This window comes from Ylistrum balloti, unplaced genomic scaffold, assembly GCF_031769215.1.
Source record: "Ylistrum balloti isolate Yb309-2 unplaced genomic scaffold, AGI_CSIRO_Ybal_v1 Utg370330, whole genome shotgun sequence".
Taxonomy (NCBI): Eukaryota; Metazoa; Mollusca; class Bivalvia; order Pectinida; family Pectinidae; genus Ylistrum; species Ylistrum balloti.
Genome location: NW_026782240.1, coordinates 108,314 through 134,118, shown reverse-complemented (window position 1 = coordinate 134,118; position 25,805 = coordinate 108,314).

Sequence of the window (25,805 nt, the reverse complement as noted above, 5' to 3'; positions counted from 1 at the left end):
CTAACAAAAATAACGTAAAAATATCTCCCATGAATACCTACATAAAGCAAAGTTTTTGACAGAACATATTTCACAGAAATTTTATATCTCACAGAAAAAGGACAAAAACACCAATAGAATTAATATTCAGAAATTCTCGAACAGACAAGAAAGAACAAACACTTCGTGATTTTTCTTTTTCTAAATGAATAACTGTCACCAAATAAGAATTTATCAAGAAATGCATTGTATATGATTTATGCTTGATATAACTGCGACAGATATTTTTCCTTTTAGGACTTGGACGGCACCAGTCAAAATGAGGAAATTCAGAATAAGGGACAATAAAATCAAATAGTCTTAAAGAGGCATTAAAATAATGAAGGGTATGTGTCCTAATGCCACAGCGCGCATCCTATTTTTCTAAATAACAAGGGTAGCAACATGGTTAAACTCAGTAGATTAAGAAAGAGACAGTGATCTAGAGCATAGATACAATACTGGCGAGTTCTCTCTGTGAAGATTTCGTGAAAAGAGTACGAGATAAAATAAAACGGTGATAATTTAGTTGGTGTATTACTGACTATCTGGTTCCGTGGTAGGTAAATACATTGAGTCATGTCATATTAAACACGGGATAAACACAGAGCGGGACAACTCCGATATCAACAGAAAGATGTCATCATCTATGCTTTGTTTACACCAGCGCACAATTACTCTTGGCTAACAAAATATACAAAGCATTTCATTGTTATACATCCTGTGTATAACAAACTCCATCATTACATTACCGAATATCAAAGGACAGCGTTTTTGTAGCTTCACTACAGAAAACAACCTTGCCATGAAATATCTTGAAATATTTGTATAACATAGATAAATAACGCAATACGTAAACAATCATATATTATTTTTATCAACTTATAAATATTTTTGCAATATTTCTCTGACAGATGCAAAATGTCGTCGGTAAATGTTGATATCAATTTTCCAAGAGAATCATGTTGACGAAGACGACTATTGAGAATCACCTGTATTAACCTAGGTTTACATGACGCTCATCCTTCTGGAACATTTGGTCTTATTGCCGTGTGCTTTTACAGCGTTCTTCATGTAAATTCTTCCTTTGTTCATATATTGACTTTGTTTTATCAATTTCAAGTTTGCATTACGATCGTGCTGACATGTTGGTATTGTTTTGATAGTGACAACCACAATCGATCAATGGCAAGTGGTAACGTTGTGGAAGGAGGGACAGTGTTACATCCAACATAGTCAACACACATACATGTACATTTACGTGGATCTCACTTCCCTTGCTTGTTCCTTGAAGCTTCCAAAGGAAGAATGTGTGAATCTCAAAAGAACATGTCAGTAAGCCAACAATACAACTACAGACCCAGTATTCGTGTGAGATATTGACTTTCTATAAAACCCAACACTGAATTTGACAATAATAACAGAGCTATTGTGGGACGTAATACAATCACCTCGGCATGCAATTCTTATTATAGGATTTCAGATGTGTAGCTTTGTCCGTTCAATAGTTCCAGGGTATACGTAAACTAGACCCCGGTTAAAGCTGACCTAGATTACATACAAACAAAACACCAAGCAACTACTTTACAAAGGTTTCATATGAAAATCCATTATACGATGTTCGAATTGCTAGTACTCCAGCCTCTGGCAATTATGAACTTCCTGTTAAAACACTTTCGCCTACGTTTTCCCATGGGTAGACCACCTAGATTTACATTTTCGGTAAGTATGTTTAATTCAGATTTGTGCTGAACAAACTGTCGACCATTCGGTGTCCACGCCACACCAAAACGGTGTTTAATTATATAGTCCTTATTCGGAGTGTCAATAAAGACATAGAATCTCGGTATAAGTGCCAACAATTTGGAGAGCAAAGCAGACTGGGGTCAGTCTGTTCCCAAGCTTTTCTGTCAACATAATCTCCAGTTCAAATTTAATCGAGTGGGGGATTGAATTGCTCATTAGCGGTCTTGGGTGCTGGTGAGATGCCGTCAACCACCCGGGGTGAATTTAGCCCAAAGTACACCATTTACCGTGAAGCTCGGGTTTTAGCTTTCCACAAGGACAGAGTTTGCCTCTAGGTAGCAGACTAACATCGGCATGGATCACAGGTTCTTACAAAGTTGCTTTTCACACCTTCCCAGTTTATAGTATATATAATGTGTCTGACAAGTTCATGGTCAGTTCAAATTGCGGTGAACGCTGGGACGGACAATGAACACCCACCACGTGATGGTTTCAACTGTAGCTAAGAGAGACTCCACCGTCACCCAGTCTCGTACCTGATAATCAATCCAACGTTTACATCAAAGTAAAAAAATAAACCAAAATAATCATAACTGTCCTACTTTTAATACCCAGTAAAACCGAGGAGTTGTTTGGGGGTAGGAGGCACATATATTGCAATGGTTTTATTTTACATTAGTATGCTGACATCATCCACCGTATTTGGTTTTACATTCCGTTGTATAGAAATGGTAGGTTATTGAGGTAGTTGTTTGCCGTCCCAATAATATCTATCAAGTTTTTATCATATAAGCTGTCATTAAATAATTGATTAGACGTTAAAAAATACAAACCGAATTAACCAAAAGAATTACAGTTCCTATAGGACCATAACAAAATACTCCTGATTAGTCGCGTTTGTTGTCACTACCATCCAATACAAGAATCCAAACTGCAGTCTGAGCTGGAGTGCACGTAGTGTTAGTAAGGATATAGCGCTTCCTGAATAATTGTCCGAGCCGAGTCAGACGACATTACATTACTCTCATAACGTTTAAATAAGTTATTATGGACGATTTTCATCTCCTGAATATAAATCACTTAAATTTCATATGCACAACTAGATAAAGATGGTGTATAATGTGTATATACTTTAAATGACTTGCAACTTACAGATGTAAATCATGTGACAATTTGTACAGATGTCTAAGTGCAGTATTAATGTGCGTGAAACTGTCTATTCTTCAGCAACAATCTCCGATCTTCCTGTAGTTGATACGCTGTATATTTTAATCATCATTAAAATGATATCCCTTTTGGGTTACAGCACTTCTTTCCACTGACTGATATTGCGACTAGATTATGCTTTCTCATTATAACATCTAGACAGTTAAAGATATATTCTTGAGAAAAAAAATGTAGTTATAAAATTGTAATGATATGGAATGAAATGTTGAACATGACTCAGTGCATTCAAGAAATATTTCCTCTTACGAGTTTTTATGATCTATTTTGATGCTGGAGGTGTTAAGTGTTATGGTATGTTTTCGATTTGTTTCTTGTAAAATACAGACTGTCTAGTCAGTTCGTGTAAATATGTAATGATTTTCTATTGTGGTACGTAGGCGTGTGTTTGGTGTTCATACAGGTTTAAGGGAATTTCAATCTTTATAGGGAGACAGAAATATCTTTCAATAAAGTTGTATCAAAGAAATATCTCTGGATTTTATTGGTCAATAAAAGAAGATTAAAAACATATTGAAACAGGATAGTTAAAACGATGCATATCTGCAGCTTATAACTAAAACTTAGAATATATCATAGCGACGAATTTCAGACATTACAGTGAGTATGCAGAAAACACACAATGAAACAAATTTCCCCGTGTTCTTCTTGCATTTCAGTTTACACAGAATGAATCTCCTGTGTACATCTAAAGTAGAAAAAAAATCCCAGTGTTCTTGCATTTCAGTTTACACATAGTGAAACTAACTCTCTTGTCTACAACTGCAAATCAGATAACACGGTGCAGTACATACAATGGTGAAAAATCCCCCGTGTTCTTGTGGACTTGCATATTGCAGTTTACACACATTGAAACTAACCATTCGGTGTGCACCTTCACTACGTTTAACACAATGAAACAGATTCCGTGTGTTCGTGAATGTCCGTTTACACATAATGAAACAGATTCCGTGTGTTCGTGAATGTCCGTTTACACACAATGAAACAGATTCCGTGTGTTCGTGAATGTCCGTTTACACATAATGAAACAGAATCCGTGTGTTCGAGAATGTCCGTTTACACATAATGAAACAGATTCCGTGTGTTCGTGAATGTCCGTTTACACGTAATGAAACAAATTAACTGATGTAAATGGTTTGCAATTTACAAACTTACCCTCCCCTTTGATTGTACAGACACACAAATAAAAAACACTTTTTTATCCAAATGTAGAGTTATATATAGCAGAGTCAAACTATGAATTGAATAATGTCGTACATTTTCATCCTTCTAGGACTCGTTAATGATGCAAAGGGATTAAATCTTAAAGTCTCGAAGTGAGAAAAATCAAAAACGTTCGAAACAAATGTCAAAATTCGGATGGGAAGGTTGTAATGGTTCATAAACACATACATTGCAGTTAGCACACAGTGAAACCAAGACTGTCGTGTTAAAGCATTACAGTTAACACACAGTGACACTACCTTGTATACAGGCTATGTACATTATACATGGGGATTTCATAGTTAATTGCTATTTTATGCATTACATAATTATTTATACTCTTTATTAATATGCAGTCAACGCAATGTTACATAATTTACAGCATATCATGATATCATCAATTCATTATGAAAATTTAAAAAAATGTCTTTGCAGACAGCTGTTTTTTTGGACACAGGAATTACACCATTTTAAAAAGCTATGTCATTTAAATTTCTTCATTTTTAGCGGTCTTAAAATTTGGGAATTATACAGGTATGTTACCATGAAGACACGATGACAAGCGGTAAAATCTCAAAATAAGCCATAGCTTTACACCTAGCTTTAAACGTGGAAATTAAAGTTTTATTTTTTTGCAATGTTTAACAATGTTTAATTTCTCGACGCCGCTTCTGTATTGTTTCTACCGGGGGTAACCTTGTATTTGATAAACGGGCCGTTCAGTGTTGAGGGAAGCGTGATGTCTTGTATGCTTGAAGTTGTGTTGGCGGGACCGTTATCAGTGTTATGAATTTGTATAACATTGTGTCGGTCAGTCAGACCACTTTATAGTTTTGTATAACATTGTGTCGGTCGGACAGACTAATTTATGGTTTTGTATAACATCGGTCGGTCGGACAGATCACTTTATAGTTTTGTATAACATTGTGTTGGTCGGACAGATCACTTTATAGTTTTGTATAACATTGTGTCGGTCGGACAGACTAATTTATAGTTTTGTATAACATTGTTTTGGTCGTCAGTGCGATATTATGGTGATGGGCCGATAATTAATTTCGATCAAAATAAACTGTCAAAGTTTTCTTAAAACATGCCCACCAACGAGTAAAACAGATTTAACCCAGTATTTAACCTTTGTGAGTAAAATTCCAATGCTATCAAAATATTGCCGCCTTTAAGAAAGATAAGATTAATTCTTCTTGTGTGTAAGGGCTTGCTACCTTTACCACAATAACGGTCGTCCCCTGTCATATGTTGGATTACTACAACACCGGATCACCAGCCGTCCATGACATGGAGACTGTTGTCCGAGAAAATTAAAAATAAACATTTCGGCTGGTCAAATCAGTACAGACATGTCGCCTTGACCTTTAAGCTACAGCCGTCGTCCATTTTGGCCAGTCGAATGACGCTTAGAGTTGTAGTTCAAGGTATTATATATGTAATAGGTCTTAAGCAAAGTTTGTCCAATTCAAATCATAGAATTACTCATTTTAGTCTCTTTGTATTAACTCGAAATTCTAATCTTAACGATACGGTCCTTTCGGAGACCCCTTGACGACATCGGTAGGGGTGATACGATTGTGCTGGAATCCATGCCCTGTGGGGCATCTCTGTCTCCATTCACAAGTGATACCTGATTATATGATTCTGTGTATATGTTTACGGGTTGTAAATAGAAATCTCGTAATGGCCACTTTCCACTTTCCTCTGACCGGGGTATAAGTGTCAGGTGTCCAGTAGTGACCGACGCAAGGACACAATGACAGGCGAAATCTTCCACGGTGACACGGTCAGATCGATTAGTTAAAGAAAATATCCATTGGAGAAACATGCTCGTTCATTCATTTGCAGATTATAAAGACAGAATTCCATTTTTTTTAAAATATCAAATATATTTCAACTTACACAACCGAATAAGAAATTACATCTTTATACACTTGTACACTTTAAACTACTAAATATACGTTCTTAGCTAGCTGACTGGTCACAAATACAGAATGTATTCTGAATTCAGCTATTTTCTATTGTATTATCCATTTTGATGTATTTTACAACGTGACTTTTTCTAATACGTTACAACAATGTGGCGCAGGTATCCAGCGAACGATTAATTTCGTTCTGATGATTGGTGAGATTCGTGTTAAGTATATAATACGTACTTATTTAATAATTGTTCGCAACGAAAAGTGAAACACGGCGCTCACAATTTCCTGTTGTTGGACAGAAATACGGAAATAACTAAATTCAACGAAACGCAAAATTTGTATGGGCCGACTTCAGGATGGTGTTAACAAGATGAGGCATTGTAATCCAAATTACGTCAGTTTTGAAAAATTCAGTATTCAATTTTAACCAGTTGTCTTTAAAATCACTGTTTTAAATCAACCACTAACTAATTAATGATGTCATCAAATGGGTTGTTGATATGCGAAATCTAATTTGATATCCTTGAAATTATCTAACAATTTAGAAAGTACACTGTGTTGACTTTCTTTCTGCCTTTTTTGAAGAGATTTTTTGTATGACTAAAAAGGTTAATCAAACACTTAACACTTATGTTCTAATTACTATTTTACCAACAAATCATTGACCAATAGAGATTTGCGTTCCTATATATATATATAATGTATCACCTGAATATGACCGTTAGGCCTGAAAACGTTAGCGGAATACATTTGTCGTGTTAATTTGATTTTTTTCAACTATATTTGGCTGAACACTGAGCAGGTGGACAGGTATTAAATATCCATTCTATACAATGTAGGGCAATTCCTTAGGAGAACTGCAGCTTTACAAATCCGTACAAAACTATTAATAGAAGCTGAAATTATATCGTCTTTAATAATAGGTAACATGAAAGCTCTCCGGTTGTATAGACAAACAATGATTAGACACATCACCGTCGGGCTCTTACAGTATCTTAAAAGGAACTGTCACTAGCGCCACCTCCAGGTACAAACTATCATGTAACCCTCAGGGGAGATAAACCGATACGAGATCGGACGATAGTACCGACACAGGACTTTGTCGATGGCCTGAATATCCTGTCACTTATCTTGTCAAATTCAATCACATGTACATGTATATTTGATGTATTTGCATGTGTCAATTATACCAGATTGTCTCAACACAGGAGGAAACTAGGTCAAAGAGAAACAAATTATATTTGCACACATGTTAATATAACGCAAATATTCACACACACATATATATATGGAAACTATTAAATATTTCAAAACATATGAAATATCCCCCCTTTTCTCTTTGATTATGAAGTGTGCCTTAGCTCAAATCCAGCCAAGGTCATTAAAGCAGAAATGCAGGTTACAGTGACCTATCAATGCCACGTGTACGACCAATATTGAAAACATTAATTAATATGACCGTGACTTGCAGTAAAAGAATGAATTTAGTATCGAAACCCAAGAAATGTATAACATCACTTTCGTGTAATGAAATGTGGTATTACAATGAATGATACCAGTGTCATACACCCCTACTGTAGTGGTTCCATGGTGATATTACAATGCATAGACCAGTGTCATACACACCTACAATAGTTGTCCTACTGTTGTATTACATTTATAATATCAATGTCATACACACCTACAATAGTTATCCTACTGTTGTATTACACTTATAATATCAATGTCATAAACACCTACAATAGTTATCCTACTGTTGTATTACATTTATAATATCAATGTCATACACACCTACACTAGTTGTCCCATTGTTGTTTTACATATTTTACTTACAGCGTCATACACATCTATTAAGGTCCCACTGTAGTATTATGTGTCACATGGAATTTGATTGAGTGTTACGAACTTAATTTGATGACGAGGATTTTTAACATTGGAATTCCCAGCTATCAAAAAATTTAATTACATCTTCACGCAGTCACTTTCAAACTCATCAGGACTTATATTGTACAAGCACATTGTAGAAGCTGAATGTTTTAAGATTTTACAAAGATTTTTTTTATCTGAAACAAACCACCATTGTCTGTTTTATAGTGACATGCCTGTTTACTCTCAACAATGCTACAACAATGATTTAGTCACACTGACTTCTGTGGTCGGATTCATTTCACCTGGGAATGGATTTCAACTCCAATGAGTTAATAACTCAAAGTAAATGATACTCAGACTTGTAGTATCATTTCACACATTCCCCAAGATTTTGACTAATTCTTCTTTAATAGCAGAAAATGTGACCCCATCTTTACGATCATGGTAAATGTTGTATTTGATTAAATGTAGTATCTTTATCAACGTAAATACAACAAAACTTGAAAACGTGGGGAGCACCGATCTCGACAAATCAAAATGAATCGAGAAAAAGCGTGCAAATTAGGGATTCCCTCACACGTCTCATCTTGACAGAAAAATTGTTTCTCTAAAATCATAATTTAATGCTAATATTCACATTTATTGATATCAAATCATCAATTCAGATTTCAGAAGGGTTATAACATCCATCATTCCACGGACTGTATGCATTATAAGTTCTTTTATTTATTACAAACTGTTTCGCGACATTACGTAGCTGACTTTACATCAAGATTTGGTCACTCTGCTTAATAAAGGAAAGTGGTGGTTTGGAAAATTTGAAACGTAAAATGTTCAATCTCTGATAGTGATAAAGCGTTACATTGTAATTCATATTAAGCTTATAACGGAGAAGGCGGACTTGAATGAATTCGACTGAAACCTGATATCAAATTCCTTATACAGTGACAGGTGAAGGATTCGGGATTTTTCATTTCCGTGTTTCATAATGTATTATATGGTTCATCACAGTATCAGCAATACACATAAATTGACAGGTGGTTCAAATCAAATTTCACAAGACAATTATTTCTACCAGTGTCGCTCAATGGGCGTGCACTTGCCCGTTAGTAACATGTTATATGTTGTAAAGAAAATAGCAATGTCAATCACAGTTGGCTCTTTATTAAAACCAGTGAAAACATTGCCTTAATATGAGTCAAATTTAACCGCCATTGACTTTATCATCTGGACACAAAGAATTATATTCTTTATATCAAAATGACATACAACGTGTATGAACTATTAAGGTAAATTTATCAAATAGTGTCTTCAATTGAATCTGTTTCCTTTATTTAACCCACAGGTACTCACTGTAAGTTTAGCCACTACACATCGACATGAATTATCCAGACAGTCTTTTCCACGAGATTGTATCAAGCATATATATATTGCTTAACAAAAAGCCTCGATCCATCTTCAATCAGTTTATGCATTAAACATCAGTCCCTGTCATACTCTAATTTACATAGCCCCCAATACACACGTCACTAGTTATCAACAATGTGAGGACGATTTGTTCACCTGTCGGATTAGGTCACACGAACGTTACCTGTACTCATGCTGACGAAAGAAAACATCTCTTTGTATTAATATTCCCCTGTAGACAATGCACTATTAGTGTGGGAATATACACTGGGATATATTTTTAAAAAATGTTTGAGTGTGTGTAATTTTCGTCATTTTCATTACAAAATTAACATATAATACCAATAATTATCCCGTTAACAATTTTAAAGTTACTAAAATTATATGCATGGAGTTTGACATATCTGTATTTCTTTTCTTATCTAATCACATGGCTTTCATTATTGTTTTTATGGCTCATGTTTTCTTGATTTTTTAATCTATTAACTCTCAAAAATCAGACTCATTTTTTTTGCAAACATGTTTCGTTATCAAGTACTTCGCGCTGATAGTTGTGTACTTTCCCTTCCGGTTTTAGCCAGCCACGCAGTCACTGTAGACAATATCCTTACACATGTACCTTCACCAAAAGACGGGATTATACAAATCACACAAACTATAATCCCTTGTCTAAACTTGATGTAGTAAATGTGTGTTCTAGAGAAAACAAAGTTCTCTACAGCTTATAAATACTGATTTCATAACTGCCTCTTTCCTGTACAGTACTACAGAATAGACCCACTATCATGTGTAGTCAGTATGTCCTTTAACAGGTGAGCATTTATGGAAGTTAATTGGCCATTATTCTAGATCAATATTGCAATTAATATTTAATCAAGCTTGGGTATCGATTTCTGTAGTGGGACGACCCAGAGTCCTTGTCACGCTAAAACAATAAGATGTTCTTGCTGTGACATGCCCCTCGAGTTTCCGCTAAAATCAGGTTTCAGCTGCTGGCCTACACACCTAGGTTTATTAGTTCAAATATTATACCGTGTTTGAGAGTAAGAAGATAACATTAATGGAATGCAGAGCGGTAGAAGTTTGATGAAATTAGTAAGCAGAGGGATTTTTTTTTCTATCATTGATCTTTGTTTCTGAAACATTTACTAATACATGTCCTTAATGATTGAAGCACGATGAACTGGTAAGGCTTTTGATCTTTGTATTCGGTCTCATTATACCGTCACAAATAGTTCCAGAATTTGGACACTCGTGTTTGTTCTTGATGTATATAAACATCAACATTTTATAACGTCAACATTTTATTCTGTACCCTGTCCACCCCCTCCCCTCACCAGTCGTGTAACTTTTTTTTATAACTCGTGCTAGACGGGACGAGTTGACTAGTAGATAATGTTAGTTGTTTCTGTATCTATGGTTACGATTCATCATCTAGAACTGATCCGTGACTGTTCTGAAACGCCTTGGTAACATTAACATTTAAGTGGGTATGTCTTATGTTACTGAATCACTTGTTAAAACCACGTGGTTACCTGTCGACCGTGAACACCACCCAACTGTTTGTTATTAAAGGATGGCAATCATTATCAACATAGAATATTTAATTATGTCAAGTAATATTGAAGCTCGTTCCCTGTCACATAGTATACATTGGTACAATAAATATAACGCACGTGTATCGCCTGTAGGGTGCGAGAATGCAACATACACACATTTACATACACACATCATACTACACATTAATACAGGTTGGATTAAATTTCTTGATCCAATAACTTGTGCGTAATTTAAATGTAAGGTGTGATCTGTGATTTTATACAATAATTTACATACCAATCAAGCTCGTTAACCGATACACGAGGAATATATTGTATCGGTTTCATGTAGAGGTCGTCTGGCATTAACAGATCTCAGAAAGAACGAACCACCAACACGTGTTAAATAAACCACAAATTGTCGAATGCCTTCCGATTTCCGATCACTAGGTCTCATCGATACTAACTCCAAATGTACTGTAACACCATACTCAACATATAGAAAACATATACCACAAAGATATCCTTTATGTAACACTGTTACAGAATATATCCATTCGATCTGGGGTCCAAATATTATTGCACATATATTAATTGCCAATAATGATCATTGTTGTACTGACTCACCTGTTCGTTCGTCGTTTCGTGGTCTCTCTAGCTGCGTTTGGTCTCCCGTTCATTGTGTCGTAAAGCTGGTAAACTAGTATTTCAAGTTCTCTGATAATTCAGGTATTCACAAAACCTGTTTATAGTCCAAACGTTAGACTAATATAGATATCACCATGGTAAAATCCATCGTGTCAGCACCATGCGTTCTGTGACTGTCAGAGAGAAACAGCGACTATGTGACTGTCGACCTACAGTAGCATGCAGGTAAATACCAGTGGCCCAGCGCTTTGAGTACGAATCGTCCCACAGGTAAATAGACTTTTTGTTAGGCCTAATGGGGCTTCAACTTGCTAGGACGACCGGGCGCTTCATAGAATGACTAAGGTGACTTGTCCATTCTGCCTGCCAACTGGTCACTTCGTATACCCGACTAGTCAGGCTAGAGACAACGGCAGGACACTCTACATTCCTAAAACTACATTCATTTTAATATTCATTACTGCTTGGATTATTACTATGTGTGGCTGTTGTCAACAAGGCAATGGAGGGCGGTGTATATGATTATAATGTATAGATCCCCGTGCAATGGAGCCTCCAATGCTTAGTTTCTGCCCGAGTGAACATGCTTTAGAAAGACTGAGAGGCGCGGACAGGGGCGCATACGGGGAATATGATTAATAAAATCATACATGTAAATGTATTTTAAATTTCATATTTATGCCATTAGGCTATATATATGTAAACAATATATAAAATTGTTCAACAATACGTGTGATTTACTGACATTTTGTGAAATACGTTGTCAGCCGAATAAAGCAGAAAAACATTAATCGTTGTTGTTATTAGATGTCACAGGACATAAATATTCAATGAAGAGTTCAAAATATAGAAGATTAAACATCACCTTGACTTTTTTACTATGATGCAACCAAGTGGTCTAGGAACAAAACGGCACTATTGTAGTAAAACGGGGGAGTTTTAAGTCCTGAAATAACACTTCAGCATATACAACGAATCCAAACGATTACCAAGGGTTACTAAAGTACAGTTGAGCTACAAACCTTTCTAAAGGAGGATCAAAATTTCTAGTGTAAGAGTTACTTCGTATTTGTTGAAAAATACGTAGAGTAATGATTGGACAAAACAGTCGAACGTAATACTCAGCGAATCTTTGGGGTCTTCAGACATACTGATAAATCAATTAGTCACGAGATACATACCACCAATCACGTGATTAACGGATACAACTGTTGTATTTGTTAATGATTGAGTATTTTTGTGATGATCAACTTAGGGACAATGATGTCAATAAGTATTGTTTTACTTTGTTGTCAATAGATACTGTTGTACAACGTTGTCTGTAGGCATATCTGTGCTTTGTTGTCATTAGATACTGATGTACAATATTCCAGTAGGCTTAAATGTTGTCTTATGGATACTAGTGACCTACGGTGCCAGTTTATGTCTCACCAATATCAACAAAGTCTGACCTATGGTGCCAGTCTACGTCTCACCAATATCAACAAAGTCTGACCTATGGTGCCAGTCTATGTCTCACCAATATCAACAAAGTCTGACCTACGGTGCCAGTCTATGTCTCACCAATATCAACAAAGTCTGACCTATGGTCCCGGGCTATGGCTCTAAAAAAATCACCCAGCCTGACCAATGGTGCCAGTTTATGTCTTACCAATATCAACACAGTCTGGCCTATGGTGCCAAGCCAAGCTATGTCTTGCCAATATCAACTCAGCCTTATGTATGCTTCCAGGATATGTCTTATCAATATCACCCATCTGACATATGGTGCCAGGTTATGTCTTACCAATATCAACACAGTCTGACCCATGGTGCCAGTTTATGTCTTACCAATATCAACACAGTCTGACCTATGGTGCCAAGCCAAGCTATGTCTTGCCAATATCAACTCAGCCTTGTGTATGCTTCCAGGATATGTCTTACCAATATCACCCATCTGACATATGGTGCCAGGTTATGTCTTACCAATATCAGCACAGTCTGACCTATGGTGCCAGTTTATGTCTTACCAATATCAACACAGTCTGACCTATGGTGCCAGTTGATGTCTTACCAATATCAGCACAGTCTGACCTATGGTGCCAGTTTATGTCTTACCAATATCAACACAGTCTGACCCATGGTGCCAGGTTATGTCTTACCGATATCAACACAGTCTGACCTATGGTGCCAGTTTATGTCTTACCAATATCAACACAGTTTGACTCATGGTGCCAGGTTATGTCTTACCAATATCAACACAGTCTGACCTATGGTGTCAGGTTATGTCTTACCAATATCAACACAGTCTGACTCATGGTGCCAGTCTATGTCTCGCCTATATCAACACAGTCTGACCCATGGTGTCAGTTTATGTCTTACCAATATCAACACAGTCTGACCTATGGTGCCAGTTTATGTCTTACCAATATCAGCACAGTCTGACCTATGGTGCCAGTTTATGTCTTACCAATATCAACACAGTCTGACCCATGGTGCCAGTTTATGTCTTACCAATATCAACACAGTCTGACCTATGGTGCCAGGTTATGTCTCACCAATATCAACAGTCTGACCCATGGTGCCAGTTTATGTCTTACCAATATCATCACAGTCTGACCTATGGTGCCAGGTTTGTCTCACCAATATCAACAGTCTGACCCATGGTGCCATGTTTTGTCTTACCAATATCAAAACAGTCTGACCCATGGTGTCAGTTTATGTCACACCAATATCAACAGTCTGACCCATGGTGCCAGTTTATGTCTTACCAATATCATCACAGTCTGACCTATGGTGCCAGGTTTGTCTCACCAATATCAACAGTCTGACCCATGGTGCCATGTTTTGTCTTACCAATATCAAAACAGTCTGACCCATGGTGTCAGTTTATGTCTCACCAATATCAACACAGTCTGGCCTATGGTGGTAGTCTATGTCTCACCAATATTTGCTATAGGACATGACAGATATTGACCATGTCATATTGATGGTACTAGACAAACTTTACCACTAAAGACCTTTCCACTGTCGACCTGCATTGATCTAAAGTGAATTGGCCGGACTGATCTATGGAACAAGGCATTTGTTGCTGACGAAAAAGGATGTACACCATTAACAAAATAGACGGAAGAATTATCAATGAATCCACATTAATACTGATAGGATATTACTTCAACAATTTAGATAAAAACATAATGTCAGTGATGCATATTAGGCACGTTGTTTCCAGAAGTAAGCTCACAATGGTTAGCCATCGTTAACACAAAATGTAATATTATTCTTCAAATTTTCCCAACAATTTGATACATTGTTCTATTTATAACATGTAGGTCAACTTAAACATAGCCTACCATGAAGCGTCTACATTTGAACCATAATAAGACCGGATGTATTCCGAGAGATTTTGTTACCATTTGACAATGTTACTCGGAACAAAATAGCCGTACAGACCTAAAAGTACGTTTAAGATAATACACAAAACCTACTAAGAAACGGGTATGGCACGTCCTTCGGAGATGATTCCGTCGTGCTTTCTAGCTACGCAGAGCAAATGATTCTCACGGCTAGCTGAGCAATAGTTCCCGCTCTATATTGTTTCTTTATATTTACCGACGTTATCTGATAAACTAGACACAAACACCCACAAGTGATATTACTGACAATTGTCTCGGACGTCTTTTAGCCATTATCCTGTGTCATACACATCACCTGACATATCTTCAGGATGCAATGTTAGTTATTTGTAAGTGTAAACATAAACATTCTTTAGTACATGACTTGGATGACACGATACCCTTTACAAACAAATCTCGGGGCAGTATTTTCTAACGTAATGGACGATATTAAAACTTCTTTTGAGTTATTTTGTGATACTCCACACAATGCGGCATGGGATAAGGATTCCAAATACGAATATTTGTGATTGCTATATATACAGCGCTGTTAATTATTTATTTTAAAGTATACAAAAAACAATGCTTTCAGGGAAATTATGAAACACCGTCAATACACGTATTAGATATGCAATAAATTAAAATAATCAATGATATATATGGTGATGCATTCACAAAAAAAAAAAAAAAAAATAATAATAAAAATAAAATATTCATTGAAAACATGGTAATTTTGTTTATACAATTCTAGCTTCATATTCCAGTATAACATTGATGCGTTTTGATGATTTTGATATTTGATAACGTTTACCACATTTATAATAATCATAAATTTTCATTCTTACTGTAAAGACATCTACTGTACCCATCTGGTTTCACTTTATGTGCTTTTAGACAAGATCTATGGTCCATGCAGGTTCACTGATCATTAGGCTTAAAGTCACATCTATAATAAAATATAATATCAACCATAACAAATATGTTATTGACGTTCTTTAGAAATCATTTAATACAGAAAATAATGAAATTAGCTGAAATTTGGGGGTTAGTGCATCTCTCCAGTTTATTTTGGACATCAATTTCAACCAAATTGATTTTTAGATATTTCAATATACTGAAAAATGCTTTTCGCTTATTTGTCTTTTGTACTAGCCTATTACTTCTATGTCTTTTGCACATTTGTGTGATCGCACAACGTTACACGGTATCGCTGACCTTCACCCATTTTCAAGGTCACATGGGTCAAATATGTTAAATTCTTTAAACGACTTCTTCTCAATAATCAAACGGCCCAGGTTGCTTACATTAGCAAGTTTCTTGACCTGAATGACCTTGACCCGATTTCTAGGTCAAAGGGTCTTAAAATCTTTAAAAGACATCTTCGCAATAACCAAAAGGCCCAAGGTGCCTGTAGCATGTTTTATCAACAAGCCATTTGTCCTGAGTAATAGCATATATAAAGAGTACAATTGTAAATTTGCAGAAAATGTCTGTATGAACCAACCAATGTCTTCTATATACGTTGTAGTGGAGTTGAGCAATTCATTGTAGGCCAAATTCATATTTATGTCTTTATAGTCAGATGACACGTAAGGCCCGTAGGACTCTTGTTAATGATATGGTGTGTTGTAGCTATTTTTAACTTCGTATATTTCAAGTTTACATTTTGAACCATTTCATCCATGTCTTTACATGTACTTACTTATATGTAGAAGATGACTTCGACAACAACAACGCAACTCACACGCAAGACGCTACCACAGTTTTATATTATACCGTGATTGTTGATTTGGTACTATATCTGGCAGTAGACTTCATGCAATATATCATTTGTGATACGGTGTTCTCTTTCGCCTTTTTATTAGTTGTATAGTGTTTGTGACGGTATTCTGAGTCCCACCCAGCAATATTGAATATATGAAAGCTATAAGAGACCGGCCCATGCTTCACTGCACTTGTATGACAAGCTAGTAAAGAATGTTTTACCAGGGAAACACGACAGGTCTATGTTAGATTTATATAAAAAATGAAATAGAAAATAAATGTAGAAAAAAGATAATAAGATATGATTTGTCGTACAATACATGTCACAAAAACAAAATAAAGATAAGCTTATATCACACGTTTTGTCTCGGTAATCATCATATCTGACCTTAATATCAGCTTACACAAACGATAGGTTCTGGTATTAGATGGTTCAGAAAAATAACTAAGATCTCGTTGAATTGAACCGATTTTCAAATATATCTGACTTAACAAAATGACTGTAGATAAAATGAAATTATTTGGATCTGTAGCAAGAAATACATTGAAGACCCAATTCTCCCGGAGATTAATCTGCATCAATAAAAAAGTTACTGTATATGGTGTATAGTTTGATGTAGACTTAAACAACTGTCCCAAACTGTTGACAAAATTCAATCCTTTTGATAGGATTCTGTAAATCATTATCGATATCACAGTTTTATCATTGTTTATCTCTCTTCCAAACCCAAGTAAAAGAGGCGATGAAAGAAATGAACACTCTACTTTTTAGAATTTTTATGGAGTTGTAAAACAGAAATATCGTCGTTCATAAATATAGTGATGGCGGACTGAAAATGGTTTATTTGAATGCTTTCATTTGTTGTTCTTAAATTAGGATGGATAAGGAGACTTTACAGTAGCTGTGAAAATGACTATTTGGAAGAAAAACAGATATCTTTGGAGTAAATGAAAAAGTCCTTATTTAGCTAAATATCTTAACACTTTCACCTTTTTATCCGTGTTATTCTTCAAGTAATTTTTAGTAGATAAAACAGCCCTCCACATCTCATATCTGAAATCCTCTATACTACAATAATACAAGCTCTATTTTCTACATCTTAAGCATATAGGTTAACGTTGGTATTCTTTTCTGCTCGTTTCCCTTCACTTTTATCTGTGTAATTACATGTGTAATATGTTAATAAAGTCTGTTTGTACTTAATTGAATAAATGAAATTTGTCTATTGTTTGTAATCATGTATCTGAATCAAACTCTGTGAGGGCATGTCCATACTAAATGTGTGTAGTTTGTATATTTGTGAACCGTTGTTGAACAATGTAGACAACACTGTGGTGAGTATGGTGTATTGCATCGTTTTGTGCCTTGATTTATATATAATGTGAATTAAAAACATAATCTGACCGATATGGTTATTCACGGCGCCATTTTGTTATTGTACCTCATAGTTAATGAAAGTCTTTTGTAATTTTTGAATGACTCATATGTTATGTGTAATGGATAGTTACCCACTATATCCGATATTTAGTGTCCTTACGATGGTCAATGAGGGGTATCGAATGGACGGTGTGTGGGGGAAACCCTCAGGTCAAATAACATGTGTTGTGACAGCGGTTCATCGCCCCGCCAATACACCCGATATGTCACCGGATGCCTACGTACAGAGAGAGTGCAAATGAGGCAATCCCGATCTAATTGTTAATGCAAGTAAACCATTAAGCCTCCCTACGTTCTAATTTGACACTTGAATGACTTTCTTTGACAACATTAAAAAACACCAGGTTATGGAAAGAATCAAATTTTGATGTAACCTTTTTTGCCAACTAAAGACAGTTATTTGACACTTGTAAAATGCATTCTATGCGTGTGGATATAATGTACAATGTTAATTACTACTGATATAATATACCATGCACATCTTTTTGAATTCCATAAACAATGTTTTTGATGGAATAATCTTGCCATTACGTTTCACAATTTATGCTGGGTCATAGCTAAATATTCTTTTCCTACTTTTTATGATTTACTTATTTACTGATCTTGGGCAAGAACCTTTTAATTCAGTATTTAAATGGATGTTTGTGTGAAGTCAGCATTTGGTAGGGGACGTAAATCCCAGACAGGTAACATGAACCCAAATAACATGCCTGTAAAATGCAGTTGCCATTCTACAGGTCTTTAATTACTGCTATGTAAATCAGTTCATATTTGCATCATCGGTTTGAGATTCTAGTTTGTTATTATAAAATCCTTTTCAGACCAGACCACTGATGCGGTTGTTCAGGCAATAAAGATTTTCTTTTCCCTATGTTCGTTTTCCGTAAAGGATGAGACGCTATACTACCAGTTTAACCCTTGACAAGATTTATATACACTGTGTTTTCATGCATTAATCTGAGATATATCTTCTTTTCATGAGATTGCATGTGACTCAAGAAGTTGATACTTCTGGCATTGAAAAGTTAATCTATCAATTATGGTCCACTTAAAATCAGAATTGGTTTCTGTTTAGGAACAAAAAAATATCAACATAAGATATCATCATAATCAAAACTCAAATCCAATGTATGAACAAAAGGATTTACATGGAGAATCATAAAAAGGTACAAGGAGAATGAAACTTAGTGCTCTGGAAGAGTAAGCGTCTTGTGCTTTAAGAACGAAGGCATTCGTATGTCTGCAACCTTTTCAAATTGTTTTTATTCATAATCAATGTTTGTACTTTCATGTTATCAATATAAATTGGAATGACCTTTGCTAATACCTTTTGGCATATTGATCATGTTGTTATACAAAGTTTACGTTTCATCACTTTCGTGCATGACCATAACACGGCTTATTGTGAGTTTACACGGTAAACACAAAAAGTAGATCTAGTGGCATATCCTCTTGGGGTTATACAGCCCAATATATCGAGCGGCATGTCCTTTTGAGATTATACAGCCCGATATATCGAGTGGCATGTCCTTTTGAGGTTATGCAGCCCAATATATCGAGTGGCATGTCCTTTTGAGGTTATACAGCCCAATATATCGAATGGCATGTCCTTTTGAGATTATACAGCCCGATATATCGAGTTGCATGTCCTTTTGAGGTTATGCAGCCCAATATATCGAGTGGCATGTCCTTTCGAGGTTATACAGCCAAAAAAATCTAATGGTAGGTCCAACTGAGGTTATACAGCCCAGTAGTTCCAGTGACATGTCCTCTTGAGGTTATGCAGCCCAAGAGATCTAATGGTAGGTCCAACTGAGGTTACACAGCCCAATAGTTCCAGTGACACATCCTCTTGAGGTTATGCAGCTCAAGAGATCTAATGGTAGGTCCAACTGAGGTTATACAGCCCAGTAGTTCCAGTGACATGTCCTCTTGAGGTTATGCAGCCCAAGAGATCTAATGGTAGGTCCAACTGAGGTTATACAGCCAAGTAGTTCCAGTGGCATGTCCTTTTGAGTTTGTAATTCCAAGAAAAGGTTTCATTTACAAGCTATCACTATGAAACTACTGCCAAAATTATATAAAACTAAGATTGTATAGTTGATTTCATTTTAAGAATGCGTCATTATACAAATGTACATATGAAATTGGATTCATAGACTACTATCGTTTGTCGTATTTTGAGTAAGAGTTCTGTTTCTGTTGATACGTTAATATTTTTTTTACATTACTATGATGCAGCTAAGACCTCTGGTTATATTTCCGACACGGTATGTAGTTCGAGAACTTTTACATCTTAATGTCTGTAATTATACAATCAATTATTCACTGACAGAAAAAACAGAGAAATGAATACACAGTTGTCATGATAGGATCAGTGGTAAGGCGGATATCTACCAGTCTTCGTTCCCACTGGATCAAGTATCTTGGATTCAATGATCGTGACGTGCTTATCTCATGTCTACAAATAAAAGTACTAACAATTGACAAAAAGGTGCAGAATAAGAATACTCGCATGTTTGTAACGAGACGAGATTTGTCGGTACTAACGTCTGGGTATTCAATTGATAACTCTCAGCTGCACGACCTCGTTTAAAAGTTGAATTTTACACCATTACTGTCAACAGTCAGTATACTAACAAGCTGTCCATTGTCACGGCAATACACAAGGTTTCACACGCATGTTCTATCGCATGAGTAGGTGTATACAATGTTAGGAAAAAAAGCTGACTCCAACAAATACTTTTGTCTCAACTTTATTCCAACACACGCTAATATGCCCACGGGTTGTTTGACAAATTTAAACATATTTTGCCGGGTGTTGTATAAAGTTAAACAAAAGGTTCCCAGTCGGCGATATTCCCATCATACTGTAATCTCTCGGGACTCACATATCGAAGTATGGACTCTCATGTCAAAATACGGCCTTTCGTGTTTAAGTTTGGAGTCTCATGTTTACGTCTGGATTCTCCTATTAAAGCTTGGACATTAATGACTATGGACTCTCAATATTTGGAGTCTCATGTCTAATTATTGACCCTCTCATCAAAGTTTGGAGTCGCATGTATAAACATCAACTCCCCTGTCAGAGGTTGGAGTCCTATGTCTATGTATGGACTCTTCTGTCGTAGTTTGGACTTTCGAGTTTAGGTATGGACTCTCCTGTCACAGTCCAGACTCTCATATCTAAATATGAATTCTCATGTCAAAGGTTGGAGTCCTATGTCTAAGTATGGACTTTCCTGTCAAAGTTTCGAGTATCAACGTCTAAGTATAGGGTCTCCTGTCAAAGTTTGAAATCTCAGGCCTGGGTATCGATATCCTTTCACGGTTTGGAATCTCATGTCTAAGTAAGGACTCTGCTGTCATAGTTTGGAATCTCATGTCTAAGTAAGGACTCTGCTGTCATAGTTTGGAATCTCATGTCTAAGCATGGTTCTGCTGTCATAGTTTGGAATCTCATGTCTAAGTATTGACTCCCCTATCAAAGTATGGACTCTCATGTTGAAGATGTGACTTTCTTATCTAAATTTGCACTCGCTTGATAAAGTATGCACACTCCTGTGACAGATTGGGCTCTCATATCTAAGAATAGTCTCTCCTGTCAAAGTTTGCAGTCTTATTATTGGAGTCCCGTGTCTACGTACAGATTCTCCTGTCAAAGGTTGGGCATTAACGTCTTAATATTGATGCTTTCGTCAAAGTTTTATGTATCATGTCTAAGTATGGAGTCTCCTGTCAACGTTTCAAAACTCGTACCTAGGAATCGAATCTCCTGTCAAAGGTTGGAGTCTTACGTCTAAGTATGGACTCTCCTGTCAAACCTTAGAATCTAAGGTCTACGCATGATTTCTCCTGTTATAGTTTCGACTCTCATATTTAGGTAAGGACTCTCTTGTCTAAGAACATTTGAATGTATCTTGTCTAAGCATGGACTCTTATGCCTAAGTAAGGATTTTCTTGTTAAAGTTCGTAAACTCATATGCAAGTACGGACTCTCCTGTCAAATGTTTGAGTCTCATGTCTAAATATCGACTATCCTGTCACAGTGTGGAGTCTCGTGTCTAAATATCGACTATCCTGTCACAGTGTGGAGTCTCGTGTCTAAATATCGACTATCCTATCCTATCTATGTATGCGCTCTCTTGCCACAGTTTTGAATCTCGTGTCTAAGTATGAACGCCCCTGTCAAAGTTTGGACATTAACGTTTGGGTTCTCCTGTCACAGGTTCGACTCTCATGTCTAAGTACGGATTCTCAATGTCTGGACGCGCATGTGCAAGTATGAAACCTGTCAAAGTTTCGAGTCTTACGTCTAAATATAGACTTACCTGTTAATGTTTAAACACCGTAATTGCAACACACTAGACATTGGACAAACGATTAACAACTTCCCATTATAGGATTCAAATTAGGGTTGTTTTTGAGCAAACATCCCTAGCATGGTGTGCTTTGTTGGTTTGATATCAATTATTTTTACAATGGAACCAAAACCGGACTTAAACTTTCATTCTTTGAGTATCTAGATGTCAGATGTACCTGCATGTATTTACGTTGTCTATTCAATAGTTCCAAATTTAAAGATAAATTCACGCATTCGTATGATTTTATGTCATTCATCCTTTCAAATTGTAATGTTAACATTTTATGGTAGATTTTTGAAACAGGTTCTTTGAGTCGTCGCTGGATGCCCTTTACTGCAGCTTATGCCTTTGCTTTTTTAATTTTGTAATTCATTTTGAGAAAAAATGCAAATAATCGACATATGATTGGCTCGAATCTGTCGAGAGTATTTCTATTTTTCATATCAAATAGATATTATTCAGTCTATTTAAGAAATTAAGCGATGCATCGAATAGATGAAGGATAACGCATTTTGGGTACTGTCCCAATTACAGTCTGTGACGTCATGTTTTTTGTTTGATCATGGATCGTTTTAAGAACGAAAAACATATGTAATGAGTGGTTTACTGAGCTGACTTGCAACATCACGCTTTTAGCAATGGTACAAAAATTGTGACACGGACGCTTAAACACTTAACACTACCGGAAATTGCATTTAATTTTATGTCCCATTAATAAAAATATAATATCTGTAAAAATAAGTATGGGGTATTATTGTAGTGCAATAATAAATATTGAAGGAGATAACACCAATTAAATACGCCTAGGACTTTTTAAATATCAAGGGTTACATAGTTTTACAAGATAGAATCTCCCCCCCCCCCCCCCCAAAAAAAAAAAAAAAAAACAAAAAAACAATAGATATTGTTAAAACGATAGATAACCCAAACTGTGATCAGAAGTCAGTCGAGACGGGTATAATACGCAGTCAATATACAGCTGGAAAAGGGAATGTTATGAACAAAATACTTTTAAGAGTCTATTAATTATTATGTCAGACGTAGATATGATTTTAACAACCACATTACTCATTTACTTATCTGATTTGATGTGTGCTGATTCCTTGGGTGATGCCATATTTATATATTCCCTAATACCCTATCATTGCCTGGTTGTAGGTTCAGCATGCATACATCACACTAAAATATATACATTCACTACTTAAGTTACGAATGACACCCCTAGTGTACACACCTTGTCATAATCATAAGTAGGTTCCTCAGATATCAAGGTTGAAGTTTAGGACACAAAAGCCAAGTCAGAAATGGATTCAAGGAACATTTATTCTCAACAAAATATGTCTTTCTGTAACCTGTTTAGAAATGGGGACCTGGCCCCACTTGTATAAAACATCTCAACTTGAGATTTCCTCAAGTCGAGATTTTCCTCAGCTGATATCTCCTCAAAAACGGCTTGTATAAAATTTTCTCAAGGAACAGGAGGAAGGCATCGGCTAGGATGTCCTGAAATTCCTTGAGGAATTTTCATACAAGATATTTTCAAGGAGATATCAGCAGAGGAAAATCTCGACTTGAGGAAATCTCAAGTTGAGCTGTTTTATACAAGAGGGGCCAGTTCACATACAAAGAAATTGTACACGTGACACATACCTTTCCAGAAAAAGGAGAATTACATTAGCGTTTGCAAACAATCAAACAGACTACACCTTAAAAACGGTTCGTCCTTCTGAGGGGTAATATAACAGAGACCTAACGAGAAAAAGAAAAAATGCAAGAATTGTATTATTTCAAAAAGGTGTATACGTTCAACTGTTCGACTAGTCACACGAATAAGAATGCACCTGATACCATGTAAACACGAGTGTTTTAAGGGTTTAATTTAATGACTGAAGACTGGAACATGGCGGATGTTATAAATACCAGGAAGATTGAAGTTATTTACAGAGTTAACAAGGAATTAGGAACAAATTGTCTAAATTATTTCGTAATAAAATAAACGAAGCATTAAATTTTTTCACAATTTTTGGAAGAAAGGACAGGAATAGAAAATGAGGGTTTTATATCAATTATTGTCTATATGTGTCAAAGAGGGTGATAATGTTTATATTGTATTTGTAGTATTTACATACCATTTATAATAACTTTTAAGTACGTGACACCTCTCTGGATCCAGAAAAGTCACTTTGGGCAATAGGTAAATCAGTTATTATCAAAGATGGTGACAAACCAGTAGTAAAATACTATATACCTTTAGAAACTTCTTTCATTTACTTTTATATTATTGAACAAAAGGCTCACAAGTCAATAGCATCTTTCAATACAAATTTAGAATTAGATACAATAGAGTCAGGTTGTGAATTAAACTGCATCATTGCGCTGATTCGATCGTCTATGTCTTGTCAGAGATAATAATGGACCTTACTTGTTAAAAGTTGCCTACGGCCTACAGAAAAAATCCGAACTGTTTGAAAAATGTTAAATATCAGATAGGAAGATGCACTTAATTCAGAATTTAAAATTTCACGATTTTCAATATTGTGTGAATTCATAGGAACGTTAAGTACATGTGTACATTCTAAACTATGTCCTTTTTGAGTAAATTAAAACGTGACCTATAAGTTAGATAAACCTCCACAAAATGACTATCTGTAATTACCAACTATTGCGAAAGGGATTCACGAAAACATATTTTAATGCGTTTAAGACTCTGTTTTAGTCTATTTTGTTTGTGTTGTGTATCTGTACGGTGGTATTTTAGTCTATTTAGTTTGTTTTGTGTATCTTTACGGTGATATTTTAGTCTATTTAGTTTGTTTTGTGTATCTGTACGGTGATATTTTAGTCTATTAAGTTTGTGTTGTGTATCTTTATGGTGATATTTTAGTCTGTTTAGTTTGTGTTGTGTATCTGTACGGTGGTATTTTAGTCTATTTAGTTTGTTTTGTGTATCTTTACGGTGGTATTTTAGTCTGTTCAGTTTGTGTTGTGTATCTGTACGGTGGTATTTTAGTCTGTTTAGTTTGTGTTGTGTATCTGTACGGTGTTTTAGTATTTTTGTGTTGTGTATCTGTATATATTTTAGTCTATGTTTGTGTTGTGTATCTGTACGGTGATATTTTAGTCTGTTTAGTTTGTGTTGTGTATCTGTACGGTGGTATTTTAGTCTATTAAGTTTGTGTTGTGTATCTGTACGGTGATATTTTAGTCTATTAAGCTTGTGTTGTGTATCTTTATGGTGATATTTTAGTCTGTTTAGTTTGTGTTGTGTATCTGTATGGTGATAT